The sequence below is a fragment of the Oncorhynchus masou genome, chromosome 30, assembly GCF_036934945.1.
Source record: "Oncorhynchus masou masou isolate Uvic2021 chromosome 30, UVic_Omas_1.1, whole genome shotgun sequence".
NCBI lineage: Eukaryota > Metazoa > Chordata > Actinopteri > Salmoniformes > Salmonidae > Oncorhynchus > Oncorhynchus masou.
This window is the reverse complement of record NC_088241.1, coordinates 38540459-38555429: the sequence shown is the minus strand read 5'-3', so window position 1 is coordinate 38555429 and position 14971 is coordinate 38540459. Positions and strand designations below refer to the sequence as shown.

At 40.7% G+C, this 14971-nt stretch overlaps 1 protein-coding gene across 4 annotated transcripts in view; it reads right to left on the bottom strand.

Annotated features, from left to right (window-relative positions):
• LOC135522615 (E3 ubiquitin-protein ligase RNF152-like) overlaps nt 1–14971 on the bottom strand; it is a 48829-nt gene that overhangs the window by 30355 nt on the left and 3503 nt on the right. The window contains exon 1 of one of the 4 annotated variants that reach the window (XM_064949052.1): nt 12501–12629. The exons of the other annotated variants lie outside the window; for them this stretch is intronic. The gene's annotated coding sequence lies outside the window, so the exon portion shown is untranslated. Of the gene's footprint in view, nt 1–12500; nt 12630–14971 lie in introns of those variants that run through there. 4 annotated transcript variants of the gene reach the window in all.

Here is a 14971-nt window from a genome sequence, read left to right as displayed (position 1 = left end):
CAGAACCTTTGCTCTGAGACTCAAAATTGAGCTGAGGTGCATCCTGTTTCCATTGACCATGCTTGAGATGTTTCTACAACATGATTGCATCCACCTGTGGTAAATTCTATTGACTGGACATGATTTGGAAAGGCACACACCCCTCTATACAAGATCCCACAGATGACTTTGCATGTCAGAGCAAAAACCAAGCCATGAGGTCAATTGTCTGTAGAGCTTTGAGACACGATTGTGAAGAGGCACAGATCTGGGAAGTGTACCAAAACATTTCTGCAGCATTTAAGATCCCCAAGAACACAGTGACCTCCATTGATTAAATGGAAGAAGTATGTAACTTCTAAGACTCTCCAGAATTGCTGTGTTGAGATGGGAGAATCTTCCAGAAGGACAACCATCTCTGCAGCAATCCACAAATCAGGCCTTTATGGTACAATGGCCAGATGGAAGCCACTACTCAGTAAAAGGCAGATGACAGCCCGCTTGGAGTTTGCCAAAAGGCAACTAAAGGACTCTCAGACCATGATAAACAAGATTCTCTGGTCTAATGAAACCGAGATTGAACTCTTTGGCCTGAATGCCAAGCGTCACTTCTGGATAAAACCTGGCACCATCCCTACGGTGAAGCATGGTGGTGGCAGCATCATGCTGTGGGGATGTTTTTCAGCTGCAGGGACTGGGAAACTAGTTAGGAATGAAGGAAAGATGAACAGACCAAAGTACAGCAAGTGATCCTTGATGAATACTTGCTCTAGAGCGCTCAGGACCTCAGACTGTGAAGAAGAATCACCTTCCAACAGGACAACGACCTTAAGCACACTACCAAGACAACGCAGTGGCTTTGGAACAAGTCTCTAAATGTCCTTGAGTGGTCCAGCCAAAGCCCGGACTTGAACCCAATTGAACATCTCTAGAGAGACCTGAAAATAGCTGTGCAGCGACACTGCCCAGCTAACCTGACAGAGCTTACGAGAATCTGCAGAGAAGAATACAGGTGTGCCAAGCAGAAGACGAGGCTGTAATCTCTGCCAAAGGTGCTTCAACAAAGTAAGTGTCTGAATGCTTATGCACAGTTGAAGTCGAAACTCAGTTTTTCATCATTCCTGACATTTATTCCTTGTAAAAAATCTCTGTTTTAGGTCAGTTAGGATCACCACTTTATTTTAAGAAGGTGAAATGTCACATTATAGGAGAGAGAATGATTTATTTCAGCTTTTATTTCACATTCCCAGTGGGTCAGAAGGTTACATACACTCAGTTCGTATTTGGTAGCATTGCCTTTAAATTGTTTAACTTGGGTCAAACATTATCGGTAGCCTACCACAAGCTTCCCACAATAAATTGGATGAATTTTGGCCCATTCCTCATGACAGAGTTGGAGTAACTGAGTCAGGTTTGTAGGCCTCTTTGCTCGCTCATGCTTTTTCAGTTCTGCCCACATATTTTCCATAGGGTTGAGGTCAGGGCTTTGTGATGGCCACTCCAGAACCTTGACTTTGTTGTACCTTAAGCCATTTTGCCACAATTATTGAAGAATGCTTGGGGTCATTATCCATTTGGAAAAAACATTTGCTACCAAGCTTTAACTTCCTGACTGATGGCTTGAGATGTTACTTCAATATATCCACATCAATTTCTGTCCTCATGATGCCATCAATGTTGTGAAGTGCACCAGACCCTCCTGCAGCAAAGCACCCCCACAACTTTCCTCCTGAGTGCTGGTGTAGGACTCCTTGCTCACACACTTTTTCAGTTCTGCCCACAAATGTTTTATAGGATTGAGGTCAGGGCTCGTGATGCCATCTATTTTGTGAAGTGCAACAGTCTCTCCTGCAGCAAAGCACCCACACAACATGATGCTGCCACCACCGTGCTTCACGGTTAGGATGATGTTCTTTGGCTTGAAAGCCTCCCCCTTTTTCCTCCAAATATAACGATGGTCATTATGTCCAAACATTTCTATTTTTGTTTCATCCGTGATTTCTCCAAAAAGTACGATCTTTGTCTTCATGTGCAGTTGCAAACCGTAGTCTGTCTTTTTTATGGCGGTTTTGGAGCAGTGGCTTCTTCCTTGCTGAGCAGCCTTTCAGGTTATGTCGCTATAGGACTCGTTTTACTGTGGATATAGATACTTTTGTACCTGTTTTCTCCAGCATCTTCACATGTTCCTTTGCTGTTGCTCTGGGATTGATTTGCACTTTTCACACCAAAGTACGTTAATCTCTAGGAGACAGAACGCGTCTCCTTCCTGAGCGGTATGGCGGCTGCGTGGTCCCATGGTGTTTATACTTGTGTACTATTGTTTGTACAGATGAACGTGGTACCTTCAGACATTTGGAAATTGCTCCCAGGAATGAACCAGATTTGTGGAGGTCTACCATTTGTTTTCTGAGGTCTTGGCTGATTTCTTTTGATTTTCCCATGATGTCAAGCAAAGAGGCACTGAGTTTGAAGGTAGGCCTTAAAATACATCCACAGGTACAACTCCAACTGACTCAAATGATGTCCATTAGCCTATCAGAAGCTTCTAAAGCCATGACATAATTTTCTGGAATTTTCCAAGCTGTTTAAAGGCACAGTCGCTCTTAGTGTATGTAAGCTTCTGACCCACTGGATACAGTGAATTATAAGTGAAATATTCTGTCTGTAAACAGTTGTTGGAAAAATTACTTGCACAAAGTAGATGTCCTAACTGAACCAAAACTATAGTTGAAACTCTGAAACTCTGGGGGCAGTATTGCATTTTTGGATGAAAAAACGTTCCCGTTTTAAACAGGATATTTTGTCACGACAAGATGCTCGACTATGCATATAATTAACAGCTTTGGATAGAATACACTCTAACGTTTCCAAAACTGCAAAGATATTGTCTGTGAGTGCAACAGAACTGATGTTTCAGGCGAAACCCAGATAAAAATCCAATGAGGAAGTGCCCCATATTTTGAAAGCGCTGCATGCCAATGACTCCTTATATGGCTGAGAATGGGCTACGAATGAGCTTACGCTTTCTACGTATTCCCCAAGGTGTCTACAGCATTGTGACGTATTTTTACTCATTTATGTTGAAGAATAGCCGTAAGGGACCACATTGAGCAAGTGGTCACATGATGGTTCCCGCAGAAAATCTTGCGTAAAGTACAGAGGTAGCCATTATTCCAATCGCTTCTAATGAGAAACCAATTGTCCCAGTGGATATATTATTGAATAGATATGCGAAAAACACCTTGAGGCTTGATTCTAAACAACGTTTGCCATGTTTCTGTCGATATTATGGAGCTAATTTCGGCATTGTAGTGACCGCATTTTCCGGTCGATTTCTCAGCCAAACGTGAAGAACAAACGGAGCTATTTCGCCTACAAAAATAATATTTTTGGAAAAAAAGCTATCTAACTGGGAGTCTCGTGAGTGAAAACATCCGAAGTTCTTCAAAGCTAAATGATTTAATTTGATTGCTTTTCTTATCTTCGTGAAAATGTTGCCTGCTGCTAGCAGGGCATAATGCTATGCTAGGCTATGATAAACTAATGCATGTCTAGCGTTGGTTGTAAAGCATATTTTGAAAATCTGAGATGACAGTGTGATTAACAAAAGGCTAAGCTGTGTCTCAATATATTTCATTTATGATTTTCATGAATAGGAACATTTTCTAGGGCTATATATGTCCGCTGCGTTATGCTAATTAGTTATGCGTTATGCTAATTAGGCGATGATTTCGCTCCCGGATCCGGGATGGGTAGTATCAAGAGTTAACATGAACACATTTGTGGAGTGGTTGAAAAAAATAGTTTTTATGACTCCAACCTAAGAGTATGTAAACTTCCAACTTCATCTGTAAATGCTATATTTTTATAAATCTTTTACCTGTTTTTGCTTTGTCATTATGGGGTCTTGTGTGTAGATTGATGAGGGATACGTTTTTTTAATGACATTTTAGAATAAGGCTGCAACCTACCAAAATTAGGGAAAAGTCAAGTGGTCTGAATACTTTCCAAAGGCATTGTACATGTGTCTGGAATTCTATTGGAAGGATGATACATCATTCTTCCACCAGATATTTCATAATTTGGTATTTTGATGATGGTGCTGGAAAACTCTAAAATACACTGTGGTAGGTATTAGATTCCATTCCAAATCATTATAAATGCATTTGTACATGGTTCACAAGCCTTACATAAAAATTAACGACGTACAGGTAACTGCCCAAAGAAACTAAAAACAATCAAAATGTCAACTTTTATTGTCATGAGTCTTTGTCTGGAGGCAGAACTGAGTGATTTCCGCTCGACTAGGTTGGCTGCAAAGTCAAAATTAGCTATATTGTAAAATTCATGAAAACAAAAATGTACTTTTTGGTCTTTATTGAAGGTCAGAGTAAGGCATTATGACTAGAAGTGTGGCTTAGTTTAAGGTTAAGGTTAGGGTTAGGTTTAAAAAAATTAGGACTTTGTGGCCGTGCCAGAGAGTGACCACTGTGCCGAGCTGCCTCCAGAGCAAGATTTATGACGAAAAACGCTAACCTGTCTCTTCATAGAGCGTTTGGTTGCCAGAGCAGCTTCAATGTTGCTTGGAAAATATTCTACAGTTATCGTTCTGTCCCTGAGCAGGCGGTTTGCAGACCGTCATTGAAAATAAGAATTTGTTCTTAACTGACTTGCCTCATTAAATACAGGTCAAATAAAACATTCCTATTGGAGATATTAAATGGGGAAAATAAATGGGTTTTGAGATATATACCGAAAATAAGGTCTGAGGTTAACACAGGCTTGGGATATCTCATATGTTTTATTCTTTGACATATTATCCATCAGTTAACATCCTTTAGGAATTATGAAGCCTTTGTGTGCTCAAAATACAGTGCCCTCATTTTTTCTTCTTTTGACTCTATACTTCAAAAGTTTGGATTTTAAATTCAAGAATGACTATGAGGTTTAAGAGCAGATTGTCAGCTTTAATGAGGGTATTTTCATCCATATCAGGTTAACCGTTTAGAAATTACAACACTTTTTATATATAATCCCCCCATTTTAGGGGAGCACCAGTATTGGGACAAATTCACAAACAGTACCAGTTAAAAGTTTGGACACAGAGAATACCAAGGGTGTGCAAAGCTGTCATCAAGGCAAAGGGTGGCTACTTTGAAAAATCTAAAATCTTTCTGAGTTGGGTTACTACATGATTCCATATGTGCTATTTCATACGGTTGATGTCTTCACAAAAATTGTACAATGTAGACAATAGTCAAAATAAAGAAAAACCCTTTGATTGACTAGGTGTACAGTACCACTCAAAAGTTTGGACACATGTACACATGCATGCATACACACACACAGGCACACACTTCCCTCTCGGGATAACAACCTGTTCACAACTCCCCTAACCCCACCCCTCGTTTCTAGCTCCACAGACTCAGTCAGTCCTACCCAGCAAGAAACCCTACCCTGTTTGACTCCAGCTCAACCATGCCACCACCACAGCAAGACAATTCTTCGGTAGGGGAAATAGCTTTCAGATTCATTCCCCGAGTCAAATCTGAAAGTAAAATGAGATGCCTATGGCTTGGCAGGCAGAGGATGAAAGCGAGGGAGAATAAAATATCTAGCTACCTGGCCAGTGAACAGAGGGCAGGAGGGAGAAACAAAACAGGACCCCACTTACATACCAATTTATAAATTCCTCCTTCATGCATAAGTTTGTTGACATCCCAACTGGCACCCTATTTCCTATTTGTTTTCTTTTGTCAAAAGCAGTGCACTTGCTCTGGTTAAAACCAGAGCACTTAATAGGGAATAGTGTGCATTTTTGGAAGGGCTACTAACCTCCAGGAGATTATATGCTAAATGTACTGTGCACTCTTAGAAGTAAAGGTGCCTGGAATAACCTTTTGGGTTGCCACACCGGCATAACCTTTCCAATTGAAAAGGATCCTTGAGTAACCCCCCAGAAAAGGCTTTTGAGGAACTCCGGTGTGAAGGTTCAAACTGCAAACTAGCCGACAACAAAAGCTAGCTAGTTAGACCGTGGAAAAACTACGGCTCGCTCTTGCGCAGTGACCTGTTGGCCTTCAAGAAGGCAGAATTTTGTTAAAATGGTCCCACTCATTAAGTCAAAATGTGATTGGTTGATTCCACTGTCCCTCCCAAAATGTTGCCCTAATACAGTTGAATGGCAGATGCCTTTATCTGGCTTCTGATGGCCTAGCCAATGGCTGACATTGCTAGCCAGATTTATCTCCCTTGAGACCAGCAATGAAAAATCCTGATTGGTTACAATTTTTATATTTTGTGTTAACCCTTTCCAACAAAAACTGAAGACAGTTTTTAAATCAGAACATCATTTAAAATTAAATAAGAATATAATCATAATTGATATAAATCCTTAGCTCTTCTCTGAATGTGTAGGAGGCCCATTGTTCTCCACTGTGCTCTATATTTACCTTAGCATGAATTATTTTTTATTTTTTTCTAAATGTCTAAAGAATCCATAAGTTGTCCTGAAATGTGGACAGTTTTTACTTTTTTAATGGTGGGGATTTTACAAAATTACAATCATGTCTTGAATTGGACTTGCATTTTTCTGGTCTCGGTCTTGACTCTGTCTCGGACCCCTTGTCCGCCATCCAGGTCTTGGTCTTGACTCGGACTCGATATGTTCCTGTCTTGGTCTTGAATCTGTCTTGGTTTAGGTGGTCTCAAACACACCACTGCTATGAAGCAAGTGACAAATAACATTTGATTTGATGTGAGAGTGAGTGCCTGTCAGGCAGACTGAGCTTGCATCCAAAATGGCACCCTACTCCCTACCTAGTGCACTAGAAAGAGAGAAAGAAAGAAGGAGAGAGAGCAAGGGTGAAAAAAATAAGCCATTGTGAACTATGGTTGATGAGTCTATTGGCTGCAGTTCATCATCTGGTCAATAAAAAGGTCATGGGTTGACGTGTGCAGTGTCACATTAACGACTGTACCTAGTAAACGACACTGTATGAGTGCCAAATGCCGTCCTATTACCTTTATCGTGCACTAGTTTTGACCAGAGCCCTATGAGTCCTGGTAAAAAATAGTGACCTATAATGGAATTAGGGTGCTATTTGGGAAGCAATAAATTATGCTCTCTGAGGGGTCATATCTCTCTTCTCTGTCACAACATCATTCTATAGTTTGATGCTCTAGAGATATTACACTGTAACCATCAATCTTACTCTGACAGGCATTTATCACCCTCTCTCTGTCTTTCTCATTTCTCTCGCTCATCTCTCTCTCTCTCTCTCTGTGCTTCAAATATCTCTTCTTACTTTTCAGTTTCTCTTTGGCATATACTGTAATCAACAGTGAAATATTTTCCAGTCAACATGAACATTCAATTATCATATGACAAATTCCTCATTGACAGCCATGTACTAGCTTCAAGGTCTGTTTCTCCAACCGTTGTATGTTAACCGTCCTCCTTACATCATACACTCCATCCATCAATCATTACTGGATCATTTGAAAAACAATGTTTCCAACATAAAAATAAAAGCCTCTTCCTTCTAGGTAATGATGATGATCATGAAAGCAACCCAATCAACTCCAAAGTCCTTACATTTTGAGACCTTTATACTGGTTTCCGACCCCGGTCCCAGATATGTTTGTTCTCTTGCCAACTCCATTGTTTGGCATGAAAAGAAGTGACAATGGGTTGGCATGATGGTACACACAGATTTTCCCATATGGCCCAAATACAGATGTGGATGACAGGACAGCATTGATTTCTACCACTGTCTGCCCTGAGAGTTGTCCGGACTTTTCTGAGTATGTGTTAAAACAAGCAGGAAACACCATCCTGAGGCGTTTGAGTATTGATAAGAACGATGAGCTGTGTCAGTGGCCAGACTTACTGACTGCCTGACTGACTGGTCTAACGAAGGAGGAAAATAAGTCACCCCTGAAAGAGCCTGGAGAGCTCCAGGGAACCACTCATTTCACCACACACACTGTTCACCTCTGTACCCTCTACACACTCAGTTGGGGATCACCATTAATCTACCAAACACACAGTAGAGGCTGGTAAGGGGGAGATGGCCCCTAGTAGTGGCTGAAGTGAAATTAATGGAATGCTATCAAACCATTCCATTCATTCACCAGCCACAACTGCCACCACATTTTCTCTCACACACACTGGCTAACTACCCACTCATCAGCAATCCCTCAAGGTCGAAGATGATCTCTTCTTCACAGGTCTATTAGGTGGCTTGATTCTGGGGGGTCATACATTTACATTTACATTTAAGTCATTTAGCAGACGCTCTTATCCAGAGCGACTTACACACTCTGAAAACAACAAGGTCTGTTCAATACAAACCAAAATGTAACAGTGCTGTGAGGCCATGCTGTGCTCTGTGCTGAAACTTTTCTAGGAAAACAACCGTGATTGTGGTTATGCGTTCTTTCACCTTTTAATGTTGTAATGGGTTAGCTGCAGCTAAATGCTAAAATAATCACTACCACCCCTGACGATGCTACATCTACCTTCTCTCATTGTCTTAAAGTGGCAATATGTAACGTTTTGGGAGACTTGAACAAATTCTCCTAGATATGTGAGTTATAGATCTATCATTCTACTTGAAAGCAAGTCTAAGAATTGGTAGATCTGTTCTATGCGCGCTATTTCTATGCTTCACGTTCTCAGGTTTTGATTTTTCATCTTTTACCTTCGTTTTTTTTACACCAGCTTCAAACAGCTGAAACAACAATATTTTTGGTAATGGAAAATATATTTCACAGCGGATTAGATGGTACAATGATTCTCTACACTATACTTGCTTATTTTGTCACGTAAACTGAAATTAGGCAAACTATTAGCTTTCTAGCAACCAGGAAATGGCAGAGCCATTTCTGCATAGTGTAACTTTAATGGCTGGTTTGAAGCATAGTAAATCACTTTCATCTGACAAAAAAGGATGCATTCACCGTCGCCATTAGACACTGTCTACATCCCAAATTGCACCATATTCCCAATGTAGTGCACTACATTTGATCAGGTCCACATAGGGCTCTAGACAAAAGTAGTGCACCATGTAGGGAATATATTTCAAACACAGCCCCGATTTAGAATACATCCAGGAAGCTAGAAATAACATAATTTATCAACAGGAAGAGATGTTATCTAAAACAAGAACACCTGGAAGATGGTGAGTGATCTAATTTGAAGACATTGCAGCAAAACTAGTAGGTGAACAAAAGAAAAACAGCAATTAAATACTGGAGATCAAGGAAGGCCTCAGAAACGTATTAAAAACTGTCATTAAGGATAGATGGCCAAGTCAGTGGGTAAATGCTAGTAACTAAAGGGTTGTTGGTTCGGAAGAAAAATCTATCAATGTGCCCTTGAGCCATGCACTTAACCCTAATTTGTTCCAAGTGTGCCGTGCTACAATGGCTGACCCTGATAAACAACACATTTCACTGCACTTATCTGGTGTATGTGACTAGAGCCTGGGATCTGGTTAAAAGTAGTGCACTATATAGGGAATAGGGTGCCATTTGGGATGCAACCGGTGTAGCAATATGCTTGTGTGTTTGTATGCATGGAAAGCTCATTTTAGAATGGGCGGGAAAACAAAATGAATGTCGGGGAGAGACCCAAAGAATCAAACACATACACATCAATATCTGCTCACTAACAGGTTGTGGACTTGGAATATCACTTCTAAAAAGGTGCCTAAATTCCTCAATATCACCTCAATTCAAATAAGTGCCAAAAAGTACATGAAGGAAAACATCAAACGACACCAGTACAGTCCCCTGGGCCATTCTGCCTCAATTTATGTCTCGATTCTCAAAACCGGCCGGGTAACCTTGTGGTCTCTTACTTTGAAAGTTCTCCCTCACTCTCTCACCATCTCAATATCACAATTGAAATCTTCACTTCTCTCTTTATTAATTTTGTGCTGAGAAAGGAGATGTAACATAACAGGGCCAAATATCTTACACCCTGTTTCATTCCGCCTGTTCACCCTACCTCGGCAACATACATTTCACTCATTTTTCAGAGGGAAGATACAAAGACGTTCCATCATTATAGAAGGTCATTGCTGGCACCCCATCAATTGTCAGATTTTTTTTTTATATTCATAAAACACATTTATTACAAACAGCTCCCACAGAGGGGAAGGAGATGAGAACCATGATGAATCAAAGTCATCAGGCATAGAGAGAGAAAGAGAGAAGGAGGGGGGAGAGAGAATGAAAAGAGAGGGAGAGCAAAATAGAGATATGAGAGAGAGATGGGTCCGCATGATGTGGAAGATAAAGTGACAGGGTTTTATCTGTCAACTCCGACATCTAGACTGGTAACGGTCCATAGTATCCCAGGCTAAATACAATTATAGCATGAAAAAAGCAGAACACACAAACTATCTATCTTGCAGATTCACAGATGACTGGTACAAACACATTTTCAAACAGGTTGCATTTGTTTGATTTTACAAGAGAACCCGAGGGAGTCATAATATGCATTAATAAGAACAGAACATAAATGAAAGCCAAACACAGCACATGGTCTTATTGAACATTCAAGAGTTGCAGTGTGATAAGTTGTGCACAGTGTCAAATATCCAATAGACTGCCTCTGCACTGAGTAAACTACCAATATAATACCCGTAGGTAGGTAGCCTGTAGCACCAACTTCACTGCATCCCAAATGTCACCCTATTCCCTTTATAGTCCACTACTTTTGACCAGGGCCCTTTTGGACACAGGCTATCCCCTCTATTTTACCTGTTAGAAGTGTTAACGCTTTGGTTAAAATAGACAGGCATTTCTCTCATGCTCTTGTGAACAGGCACCTTTGTGTTGTGTCTTTTGGGCTCCTCTTTAAGTTCTTGTTTTTAAGGGTGCTAGCATGCCAACTGCAGATCACCAAGCTGAAGACCTTACCACTTCCTCGGTACTGCGGGTAGTTTGCATCCTGCTTCTGAGCTGCTGAGGCTTGATGCAATCAGTGTGAGATTAAAGGCAGTGCAGAGAGCATGTAGGAGGAAGTACTGTATATTTGTTTTTTACTTGGTCAGAACAGAACAGGAACAATAACTTAGCAAGAACACAGCCGTGATGAAGCCTTTATCTGTATGCGCCTCAGCCTAGTCCTTATGTAACGTGGCTCATGTTGCTTGTTTAAAATAACAGTATAGCTTCCCTCAATCACAAACACTATTGGGATTGATCTTGCGTCTTCTGCCTCGCAAACACACATCACCGCCTTCTTGACAATGTCTTACCCAGGTTTAGGTTACCAACACCACTCATCGTTACACCTTCAAAATATTAGCGTACAGAATGGGAGATGGAAGGAGCATTATTCGGAACATTTATGCCCAGTCAGTATATGGCAGAGTCCATGAGCAACTACAAAAAAAAACAATTAGGTGTTTCTGTGAGTCTAAGACCACCGAAACGGTGAACATGGTGCCATTGGCCCAGCAGAACTCAGTCAATATGGTAAAAATCCAGACACAAATTAGCCTGGATTCGGCACAGACCTCTCTCTCTCCCAACAGATGGGACCCAATTAGCCAGCTGACTCCAGGAGAAATACTTGGGCAGCCAGCCACATGGAGCGTAGAGCCAGGATGCAAATGAATAGAGGGGGGAGGGTATGAAGGGAGGAGGAAAGAGAGGACCTGCCATCTTGGGAAAGTAGAAATTAATTAGGGGGACAGCAGAGGTGGAGGAGCAGTTTTGGAAAACGTAACAAAGAGAAATAGAGCGAGAGAGAGGTGGGTGATGAGAAAGAGAGGTGAAAGTGTTGTATTGAAGACAGGAGAGGAGAAGCAAGAAGAGGAGAGAAAGTGAGGATGGATGGATCCCAGGAGATCTTAGACAAACACACACCTGAAGGGTGTGAATGTAGAAGGATGTATGATTGTAATAACTCCCGGCATTGAATCTTTCTCTATTTATTCATAAGATTATCCAACTGTAAAATCAACAGAGGCGTATTCATTTTGAAACCCATATGTAGTTAGTATTCTATAATTGTCATATTTTCTCCTTCCGACCCATTGATTAAATTAGTGTGGGTGTCAATCACTGACCAATCATTTATAAAAAAATACAAAAAAAGTACTCAGCTACTATGTATTGTCATGTTTTCACGCAAAACGTATAGCTGCATCTTGCCTTTAGAAAGGCCACTAGGCAAAAACATTGACCAAATTGCCATGTCCACTTTTGTGAACATACACAAACACAGACCAGCATCCCTCTTGCCTCACAGCCTTGAAATGTTTCATTGGAAAATACTTGCAAACACAGTTAAGAAAGATGCATGCCTATTCATGGTTGACCTAAAGAAAGTAGGTTGAACTAAAATTCCACATCCTTGCATTTTCAGCGACACCTCCAGAACTGGATCCTCAAACACCTGTCAGGTGGATCCAGCTTGTCACCTCTAGAGGAAAGCTTGAACCTTTCCTGACGCCACAATCACAGCTCTCAGACTGATTTCAAATGTCTCTCCCACTCACCTTAAAAGCAGGTAGAAAGCCTCCCCAAAATAACCTGCCACAGAGCATTAAACTCCAAATGACTATTTCCAAAGCCTCAGATCGGTCAAAAGCTCTCTTCTCTCGTCCTCTGTCTCTTCTTATTTTCCCTTCCTCTCTCTCTCTCTCAACTTCAAGGCTGTATTTACTTTGCTGCTATCCCCAGAATCATTCTCCGAAAGCGACACAAAACCTTACTTAAAATAGTAGAACATTGACAAATCAGATGAAATAAAACACAACATAAACACAACTATAGCTACATTTGTTGAAGCTTAACCAAGCTACTGGGTGATCATTCACAGAAAACTGTGGTTTACATGAAAGGAAGTGTCTTAAAGAAACATATACTGTATCTTCACCTAATACCTAACTGGAGTGGATCTTTAGATGGGCAATCTGCAATTCAAAATACAACAAAATGGTCATCACACCCCTTGTTTTGATAAACAGCGGAGGGTTGAGGCTAAATAAATGTTGAAACTGAAATTCTCCACAAACATGTGGCCTCTCTCTGCCATGTATGGGTCTCTAAGACATCTGGTTTTGAAAACCACCTCTTGTTCTGCTGTCCCTGTCACTTCTGATTATGCTTACAAGTCAATTCCCTCCATGGCTCTTATATACAGTTTGTAGGAGTATCCTTTACTGTTTAACCTCTATTTTAGAACCCTTTTAGGTATCCAAAGAATATATAAAAAAATTATTTGATGAAATATAGAAACACATTGAATAACACGTTCATAAATGGCAGAAACACATAAGGTTTTGAAGTGTCTGTCCTATATCCAGAGATATTACACATATTTAACCCCCTTTTTGGGGGGGGGGCACAAAACGACTTCCATACTTCCATTCATTTTTTTAACCTGTACTGAGTTACCTTCAGACAAGTCGTAGAAGAAAACGGAGAACACCATCGTGTTCGTGTGAGTCTCATCTTTCCATAGAGGGTTCATATTAGTTCGGACTCTACTGACGTTTTCGTTAAAGACAGATTTTCAGGATGTCTCCTGGTCTGACTAACAGCCCTGTAGCTCTGCCACTTTCCACCGCAGATGTGGAAGGCCAACTTAGGCGGATGTGGTGGATTGAGCCCATATAAAAATACAGATATCTCTAGCTTAAACAGGCTTTCAATTATTCAGTACTATTTTTTTTAAAGCAGTTCAGACTAAAAGCCATGAAAGCCAAGCTCAAGGCTGCCTAAATAGGGAATGGGACATTCCCTCTGGTCCATACAGAAGGCTAGAATACAACCAATCCCAAACCACAGTATTTCCTGCTATTTACAATGTAATGTTAAAGTATCTTTTACCTCAAAATGCACATATCACTCAGTATGCATATCAATAAATGATAGGAAAATAAAAACTCTGTGTGTGCGGGTGTGGTTTTACTATCCTTGCGGGTACCAGAGGTCCTAAAGAAGTGGTTACAACTAGCATTAGGGGTTTGGAGTTAAGGTTAGGTTAAGGGTTAGGGGTTATGGTAAATAGGATTTTTAATGAGAATAAATGTTTGTCTCCAAAAGGATAACAAAACAGATATGATGATGAGATACAGGAGATACAGGAGAACAGACTCGATAAGGTAGCCATTTATTCTTTGTCAGGAGGTAAACATTAAAAATCTATCATACACCAGGTAAAATGGTAAAACACTTCCACTGACAGGTGGCCAAAAATATCCAACTGAAAGCCACGCCACCACTAAGCCACACCTCCAACTGAATAAACCTCCATAGACCAGTTAAACTGGTACTCAAAGGTGGCCAAGAGGCGATAACTGAAAGCCAAGCCCCCACTAAGCCATGCCTCCAATATAATTTCCCAGTGTGCCTTGCCTTTTCGAGGGAATTGTAGTATTACCACCCATGACTGTATTTGTTAGTGATACAGACATGGTTATTGAATTTGTTTCTGATCAAGCCTGTGGTTATCACCAATTGAGATTCTAGGTGAGTGGTTTCATTCAAATCTTGTAAGGCCTTACTTTGAAAACAAGATTAGTTTACATAGTGGCCTGAAACTATTGGTTTTACAGGCCGCATCTGGTCTGCAAGTAGCATTGGAAAACTCGAGTATCTTTCATGGGAAATGTGGTTAAAGGAGTCCAGTCTTCCTGAATATTCTCTCCAGTTTCCATGAAGCTTTCAAGTGGGATAGCTGAAAATCCTGGGAACTTTGGGAACATTACCAGATTTTTTGCAAACCTGCCTGCAAGTCGCATTATGCAAAGTGATGTGTAATTCCTATTGGAATCCAGCCAGCATTAGAACAGCCAACAATTGGGATTTTTATTCCCCTGCAACCTGGATTCAGAATGACTGCCAGGGTTAGGAACACTGGGAGGAGACTACGCATTCCATTTAGACTGGAACAATGATTTCAGTAACAAATGCAAAAACTAACTGATTGGATTAGTTTAGAAAAATGTATTTTATTTATCTT